Below are 9,613 nucleotides of genomic sequence, written 5' to 3' on the forward strand. Positions count from 1 at the left end.
ACATACATGTCTCACATCAATATGTATTAGCAAGACACTATCCAGCCCAATATTTTGGCTAACATAGAGTGTCTCTGTTTTATGAATCTTGGTCCACATATGCTATAGAGTCAGCTTTGGAGCAATATCTAGTCAAATTAAGTTGAGATGCTTGTTAATAATGCAGTAGTAATTGAAATCCTGCACAATTTCAAATTCATCACTAGAAGTCCAGTCCATTGTGTCTCATCCCTGACTTCAAGCTCTATTATAGAGCTATAGTCTTGAAAACAGCTTGGTATTGGCACAAAAATAGACAGGTAGACGAATGGAATCAAATTGACAACACTGATATTGACCCAGACACCTATGAACTGATTTCTGTCAAAGAAGCTAAAATTATACAATGGATAAAAGAAAGCATCTTCAACAAATGGTGTTGGCATAACTGGATGCAGACATGTAGAGGACTGCAGATAGATCCATATCTATCACCAAGCACAAAATTTAAGTCCAAATGTATCAAAGACCTCAACATAAATCCAGCCACACTGAACCTCTTAGAAGGGACCCTTGAACTAGTTGGTACAGGAGACGGCTTTCTGATCATAACACCAGTAGCATAGACTCTGAGATCCACAATCAATAAATGGGACCTCCTGAAACTGAGAAGATTCTGTAAGGAAAAGGACACAGTCAACAAGACAAAACAGAATAGGAAAAGATATTAACCAACCCCAACTCTGTTCTGACAGAGGGTTGATTTCCAAAATATACAAAGAACTTAAGAAGCTAGACACCAAAACACCAAATAATCCAATTAAAAAGTGGGTACAGAATTAAATAGAGAATACTCATTACAGGGAATCTAAAATGGCTGAAAGACACTTAAGAAAGTGCTCAACATCCTTATCCATAAGGGAAATACAAATCAAAACAACTCTGAGATGTCCCACGCTAACCGTCTCGCCAGCAAAAAACGACACGGGGACACTAATCAGGATCCTTCTGCAGTAAAGCTTTAATGCCTCTTGAGAGGAAGAGCATCAGCTTACAAAATGGAGACCCTGAACACCCAAAAACCCCTCCTTATATAGGCTGGCAACCGTCACCTCAGAAGTGTTACATTCTAACTGGCTGAAGCCCTCGGACCATGTGACATCAGCTGATCGAACCATATGATGTCACGGGAGGGGCAGAGACTAAGGGCTGGAGAGTTACAAAGTTACCCATTGCGCATGCGCACAGCTTCCAACGGCTCCTTACATACGCACCAGCTCCTAACACTGAGATACCATCTCACTCCTGTCAGAATGACTAAAATAAAAAACACCAAGGACAGTTTATGCTGGAGAGGATGTGGAGAAAGGGAACACTCCTCTACTGCTGGTGGGAGTGCCAACTGGTACAGACACTTTAGAAATCAGTATGGTGGTTCCCCAGGAAAAATGGGAATCAGTCTTACCATAAGATTCAGCAATTCCACTCTCAGACATATACTCAAAAGATGCACATTCATACAATCCTTATTGTTCAACTATGTTCATAGCAGCATTATTTATAATACGCAGAACCTGAAGCAACCTAGATACCCCTCAACTGAAGAGTGGATAGAGAAAATATGGTGTATTTATACAATGGATTACTACTTATCGGAGAAAAATGGAATCTTGGAATTCGCAGACAAATGGATGGAACTAGAAGAAACCATCCAGAGTGAGGTAACCCAGGCACATAAGGACAAACATGGTATGTACTCATTCATATATGGATTTTAGACATGCAGCAAAGGATTACTAGCCTACAATCCATACAGTCAGAGAAGCTTGGAAACAAGGAGGACCCTAAGAGATACATACATGGTCCCCTGGAGAAGGGGAAAGGGACAAGATTTCCTGAGCAAATTGGGAGCTCGTGAATGTGGATATCAGTTAGGAGGCCTGGGCAGTCTATGGAGCCTCTGGTAGTGGATCAGTACTTATCCCTAGCATACGAATCAACTTTGGGAGCCCATTCCACATAGAGGGATACTCTGTCAGCCTAGACACACAGGGGAGGACCTAGGCCCTACTCCAAAGGATATGATAGGCTTTAAAGATCCCCCATGGAAGGCCTCACCCTCCCTGGGGAGCAGAAAATGGGTAGGAAAGGTAGTTGGTGGGGACAGGGGAGGAAGGGAGGGAGAGGAAATTGGGATTGACATGCAAAACAAGCTTGTTTCTAATTTAAATAAAAAGAAAACAAATTCAAATTCACTAATGTTTCAAATTATTAATTCCCTGAAATTTTTGTTTTTGTCTGAGTTATTTAACTTCTTGCTTTGTGTATTAGATATTTGTTTTGTGCATATCTGGGGAATAATTGAAAGCAAGTTCTGTGTGTTACCTAAGTAAGCATGTAGCTTTTTGTAATGTGGAATCAGTATACATCACTTTAATTGATCATTATAATAAATCATCTGTAGCTAGCATGCTTACATGTTGCTCACTGTCTTAAGGAGAAAACTGGATCAGGAGAGATGGCTCAGCAGATAAGAGCACAAATCCTTCTTCCAGGAGACATTTCAGTTCCCAGCACCCTTGACCATGACTCACAACTGCCTATAGCTCTAACTCCAGAAGATCTTATGCCCTCTTCTGGCTTCCATAGACACTACACATATGAATATGTGAATACACCCCTACATTCTTGTAACTATAAATAAAATATTTTTGAAGGAAATTTCCTTTAATCCCCAGTCTCTTCTCACCTCTCATTTCTTTCCTTCTGTAACATAACATTTTTTTGCTGTCTCTCACAATACTCATCTAATTTTTAAATTACTTTCAAGTGAAAATCATGACATCTGTAATAATAATAAAATGGAAATGATCTAATTTCTGAATTTCAAATTATTTCTGTTTGCTTTGGTTTCAGGGTTAATGCAGTCGCCATGGACATCTCTGAGGGAAGACATTTTAAAAGCCATTTGGGTGTAGATTATTAGAATGACTTAAGTTACTTGGCAACACATTTTATATGAGCAGATCCATGAAATACTCGCTGTTACATATCTCTCACCAAAACACCTGAGAAAAAGAACTTAGAGAAGGAGAAGTCTATGGTGGTTCAGGATTCTGCACTGATTAAAGCCTTGTGGTGAGGGAGAAACACTTAGAATCATGAACTATGCAGAGTGCAAGACTGTTCATTCCATAGTAGACAAGAAACAGAGAAAGAGGAAGGCATGGTTACAGCAACCAGCTTCAGAATCTAGCACCAGGACTATTTCTCCAAACTATTGATTGCATCCTTTGCACTTGAGAATCCTGATCCTGGCACAGTGACTTAATCTGAGTCTCCAAATCATTCTTCTCAAGCCATGCATTGTATTTCATCCCAGGCAACTTAGTTTAGCTGTCAAATTACACATTCTATTTAGATTCTTCTGTCTAAATGCTCCTTCAACAGCCTGCATTTTTCATTTAACCTCATGTTTGTTGTGTCCCTTTTTGTCACAAACATTGTTTATATAAGGATGTAAAAACGTTTAGCTGGTCAATTGATAGAAAAATAGAACTAATGGTCTTTGATTGGAACCCTGGCACATAACACATTTTACTTATCAACTGAGCATTTTTTCACTGGATAAACTCTCCTTTTCTCAGTGCTCCGTAAATCTTTCCATCTGGACCTCTTTTTCTTGAGATACCTTTTCCTGATCCTAGGTGTATAACTATATAATGTAGACAGATGTCCTGGTTACTTTATTTGATACTTATTGACACAAGAAAGTGTAATTCAGGAAGAGGAGCCTCAACTGAGAAAATGCCTCCATCAGGTTGGAGGTCATTTCTAGATTAATGATTGATGTGAAAGGGCCCAGCTCACTTTGGGCTGCCATCCTTGGGCTAAGCAAGCCTTGAGGAGCCATTCAATAAGCACAATTGCTATGTGGTCACTGCTCCAGTTCTTACCTCCAGGATCCTGCCTTGACTTCCCTTAGAGATGGAGTATGACCGAAGGGTTATAAGCAGAAATAAACACTCTACAATGAACCCTATAAATTCCTCTACAAGTTGCTTCTGATCATACAGTTTCATCACAGCAATAGAAATGGTAAGGAATACAATAAATTAAATATTTACTGTTAATCATAAAGAAATGTATTTAAAATTGTTCTTATATGTGCATATATATATATATATATATATATGTACATATTTGTTTAAAACCCCAACAAATTTTCTCACTAATAAGGTATATTTTGTTTCTTTTTACAAAAATAATAAATAATGGCTGAGTATTAGATATATTAGAACAAAGAGTATTATTAACATTTTTCAGAGTTAGTCAATATTTTGATTTTCTAATCACCAACTCTTAATTTTCATTTGTTATAAATATGTGATACAAAATGGCAGAAAATAATTTTAAAGCCATTTTGTGAATGTTGAAATGTTTAATTTAATCCAAGATAAATTCCATTTATTTTGTAATAAAATTTAAGTCCTAAACTCAAACATTAAAAAAATGAATTGACCTCATTTAATTATCCATTATATTCATTAATAATTACAGCATCACATCATATCCTATAGTTTATGTATTATTTATCTGCTAAATACTTTAAGACATTACTGTGACTTAAAACATTGTATATAGTTGTGCCGTTATTTATTTTTAATTTTCTCTGTAGTGCTTTTCCCTATCTGAATGACACAAGTCACCCTTAGTCTTGGGCATCTGAATAGTCGTCCCTCAATTGGTGGGGTTGTTTCGGGAGGTTTGGGTGTGACAGCCTTTCTGGAGTAAGAATAATGTTGGAGTAAGATTTGAGATTCTTGAAGGAGTACTTCCAGTTCTCTCTTCCTCCTGCTGCCATCCTGGTTGAGGATGTAAACTTAGCTCAGGCTGCTGCTGCCACGTCTCCCCTACCCACCATGATGGATTCTTCCTCTGAAGCCATGAGCCACAATGAACTCAAGCAAGTTGCTTTTGGTCCTGGGACTTTATCACAACAACAGAATGTTAGTTAACTATTTAACTCACACACCTCTCTTACAATGAGACCAAACTCCTCTTGGTACACAGGAAAATCACAAAATCACACGTAGGGATTTATAAAGATGTGTGTATGTGTGTGTGTGTGTGTGTGTGTGTGCGATGGACACCAGAAGATGGTATTGGATGTCCCAGAGCTGGAGTTGCAGGCTATTTTGAACTACCTCAGATGGATACTGAACTCAGGTTTTCTGAAGAGCACCTAGTGTTCTTAACAACTGAGCCTTTTGTCCAGCCCCCTGCCTCAAGTCCTTATAGAACCCTAGCTTCCCCTTGTTTTGAATGTTTTTTTCTTGGCTTTCTACCTGGCTCAGAATCTCCTTCAAGTGTTTCCTTAAATGTAACTTCCTTGCATCCCTAGGTAATTACCCTACTTAATATTCAAGCTCTTACCTCTAGGTTTCTGTTTCATTCTGTCTCTGTATAGTCCTTGTCACTCAAGCAGTGGTTTAAAAAAAAAAACATTTTAATACAATACAATCCCAAAATAGATTAATTTGGTACTTACATACTAAGGAATGATGGGAGAAAAACTGAAAGTTTTTGTTTCCCAACATTAAGTCACTGTTGCTAGAAGAGTAGAAAACTTTGCACATACAGTAAAGAAATTGGAATTTATAATACAGGATAGACTTGAATCTGATGTAACATCTTTCTAGTAGCATTTGTTGGTATTGCAAGGTATCATCTCATGCACAGGCCACAATGTACTCAGAACCAAGGCTTTGGTGATATCACCATGCCATGATTCCTCATGTGTATCATTGGGAAGGACATGGTCAGATACACGTCAGTGTCCAGGTACAACAATCCACATGGAAATTTAAGGCATTGGTTGCCTGGCTCCCTAAAGCAAACCCAAAGGCTTTTGAAATAGCTTTTCTTTCCCCGGGTTTAGCAATTCAGACTGTATAATAGAACTTCTCTAGAGAGCTACATGTCTTTTCTTGTTGGCCATGTGTGGCAAGTCCTATGCATGTGTGCTCCAGAGTAGGAAAGCTGTTCTCTAGCTCTGCCCTGGCTAAAGGTCCTGTTACTCCACAGACATGGGCTTACAGGAGGAAGCAGAGGGTCAAGCTGCTTGCTCAGCCCCAAACTGCTGTTTCTAGACAGCAGTGTTAACCAGTGGTCACAGAGTAATGCTCTTCTCAGTGTGGCCACCCCTTGTTCTTATGGTTGAATAAGTCACCGCATCAATTAGAAGACAGTGAGCACTAGGGCAGTCTGTTATGTAATTGCAACTGGAGGCTGCTTGCAAAACACAGGATGCTTACTCCATATTCAAAATATCTCTCCCATGATATTTTGATTTTCTCTGTTGCTTTATCCCCCATTTTCCCTTTCCTCACCTTCCCCTCCCCTCCTCTCTCTTCTCTTCTCTTCCCTCCCCTTTTCTCTCTTTCCTATCTTTTTCTCTGTTTTTGTCTGTCTGTATCCATATCTTAGTCTGTATTTCTTTTCCTTTCTCACTCTCTCACTGTCTCCTTCTTTGTCTCCCCCACTCTCTTTCCCCATCATTTCTTTTTCCTTTCTTCCCTCCCTACCACTCCCCTCCCTCTTTTTTCTTATTTATGTAGCTTGGGATGACTCTTAACTTCTTCCTATCTTCAGTGTGAACTCCCAGATCACAGGCATGTTTCACAATACCCACTTTATTCAGTTCTGAGCATCCCACTCAGGGCTATGAGCATGCGAGACAGTGTCCTTCCAACAGAGCTATGTCCAGAATTCTTGTAACATTTTTTGTAAATAAACAAACCAACCAAAAGTTGCATACCAGTTTTTCAGTGTAGCCCTAAGCACCACTGATCCCAAATCATCCACAGAAAAACAATCAAATAAAATCTGCTTCTTTTCTTTTACAACAAACACTCCAATCTGTCTTTGGAGCTTTGCTTATTGCTACATTAATTCATAAAACTCAGATTATGTCATATTTTAAAATTTAAAATGTGAGATATTCAATTTCTTTTTTAAAGAATAAAATAGACATTTTTATTAGATGAAACTCATTTATTTTACACATTAAATTGTGAAAAGAATAAATATGCAACTGCATAAAAAGAACCACTGCCCCACAATTACTAAACAAACAAGAGTGGCCAAAAATAGTTAGATGTAGAATATACCCTAGGATTTAATGCAAAAACAAAAAATACATGCTGTAGGAAAATATTCAGCTTTCTAATTTGACTTAATTCAGTACTCCACTTTCTTGTTAATACTCCTTGGCTTCATTCAAGTCTTTTGTTTTTCTGTTTTTTGTTTTGTTTTGTTTTGTTTTGTTTTGTGTTTGTTTTTTGAATTCTAATATCTGCTGAAGATCAACATTTGCAGAATCTAATCAGTGCTGTCCAGCTGGGATCATCATCCTTCAGGACTCTTGCAGGATCTCTCTGGCTTCTTAACTGCATAGCTTTCACCATCTTCAGCCCTCAGTTGTTCAGTATTTTCATCTTGCTGCTTGGCTTCTTTTTCACCCATCACTTTTTGACTAGTTGCTTCACTGTTCCAGACTTGATCTTGATCAGCTTCATGTGAGTATTTGTAATGGTCCCAAAAGTGCTGTGGGAAAGAGAGGCCAATATATTCAGTTTCAATAATTTTGTGTTAAGTCATTAATTTTAGTATTTCTCCCTAATGTAAAAAAGTCAAGTGTCTGATCACATTCATATGTATGTGCATGTATCTGAAGGCCACAAGACATCTTGACTGTCATCCATCAGAAGCCATCCACCATCTTTTTTGTTGTTGCATTTCTATATTTAGAAATATATTTATATTATAGAATGCACACACACAACACAATACACATATGTAACAATTAATAAAAAGAGGGCCATGAATTTGAACGAGAACAAGAGGGCATTTGTCAGATCATCCACCTTCTTTTTGAGACAGGGTCTCTCACTGGCCTGAAACTCACCAAATAGACTTATCTAACTAGGCAGTGTTTCCTAGGCTTTCTCCTTTCTCCTTACCACCTTACCACCCTCTGAACGGTGTGGTGCCATCTTGCCTTGCCAGTGAACTTATAGTGGTGGCCACACCCTTTGGGCATGGTTTCAGGTCAGACATGACCTATTATAAGGTAGAGGATGGGCTGGCTCCCACTCTCTTGGGTTGCAGAGTGCTTCTGAAGGGCAGAGACTGCTCCTTCTAGAGCAGGAAGTCATGACGGTTATTTACTCTTATCTATGTAAGTGCTTCCCTAATAAGTACCTATTTATCATTTATCTTGGGTCTAGTGGACTCATTTAAACCCTGCCTTCAGAAGGGACTCTGATGGGGAATGTACTGTGTATATTTATCTTATTGTTAAATAAAATACTGTTTAGCCAATGAGACAGCAAGTTAGAGGGGACTAGGAGTCAAAGAGGATTCTGGGAAATGTAGTAGAGAAGTGGTGATCCAGGCAGGAAGTGGCATAGCAAGGAGACTCATATTTAAGTGAAGGAGAAACAGGAAGGGTTTCTTTTTCCCCTTGCTCCTCCTCCAGCAGCACAATGTGATCCACTGGCAAGAAGGGACGCCAATAAGGCGTCAGATAAGATAAGTCTTATAAAATATATAGATTTATGATAATTAAGACTGAGCTAGCAGATGAGAATCCTAGTCATTGGCCAAGCAGCTTTGAACCTAATACAAGTTTCTGTGTATTCATTTGTGCCTAACTCAGGCTGGCAGTTGGCATAAAGCACACACGTGGCAGTGGGGCTCAGTGGCTTTTGGGAGAAAGATTTATCGTAACAGGACTCTAGCCAGCCTAAGCTTGGCTCTGGCAGGCATTGCGCTTCTGCCACTTTCCCTCTGCCTTGCTAAAAAACGATTTGATTACATTTCTAAAACCAAGTCTAGTTCTTTATTTGGCCACTTTCTCCTCCTAAGACTAACTACCAAAGTCCAGCTATGAAAGTGTTAAACTAGACTAATCAATAGACCCCCTCTTTCTCTCCTAACTAACATTCCAAATCAAAATGAAACACCTATCCTAACAGTTCCCCCTTTTTACCTTTATAAAATGATGTTTGCCTATGGGCCACATTTGTCTTCTCTCTATCTAGAGGCAGCTCTTTGTCACCCACCACACCACAAAAAATATCCCTTTTCCCTGCTCTTTCATCCTCTATCTCTCATCTTTGTCTCTTATTCTCTGCCCTTGTCTCTTTGGGGCAGTAAATCTCCTTTGTGCCAAGAACTTGGTCTTTGGGTGTGTTGTATTGAATACAGGTCCCTTCACCATCAGCATCAGGCTGTGACTGACAAAGTTACCCGCAGCCCCTTCATTTCGATCTTAAGATTATATTTTGACATATTTTTTTGGTACTGCTATTGTTACTATAAATGTTTCAGTTTGATATTTTATCTTTTATACTTTGTTTTTAATTTACAGTTTATGTAATTTCTCCTCTACAATTTTGTCAACAAGCATTGTGACATAGTAGGTGGTCCATTTTGTAAAAGTTTGGAAGGCTTGGTTTCATATTCTCTTTTGATAATCTCCGTGTATATCTACTCATCATCTATTCATATGTGTATCCTATCCAATTTATCTTAAAGGTATGGGAAATTTTCACTAATTATATTTCAT

The 9,613-nt window shown here is 38.6% G+C and overlaps 1 pseudogene; it reads right to left on the reverse strand.

Moving 5' to 3' along the window:
* Positions 1–7,198: 7,198 nt before the first annotated feature.
* LOC113835938 lies at positions 7,199–8,198 on the reverse strand (annotated as a pseudogene).
* Between the last annotated feature and the right edge of the window lie 1,415 nt (positions 8,199–9,613).

Source organism: Cricetulus griseus, chromosome 5 (genome assembly GCF_003668045.3).
Source record: "Cricetulus griseus strain 17A/GY chromosome 5, alternate assembly CriGri-PICRH-1.0, whole genome shotgun sequence".
NCBI lineage: Eukaryota > Metazoa > Chordata > Mammalia > Rodentia > Cricetidae > Cricetulus > Cricetulus griseus.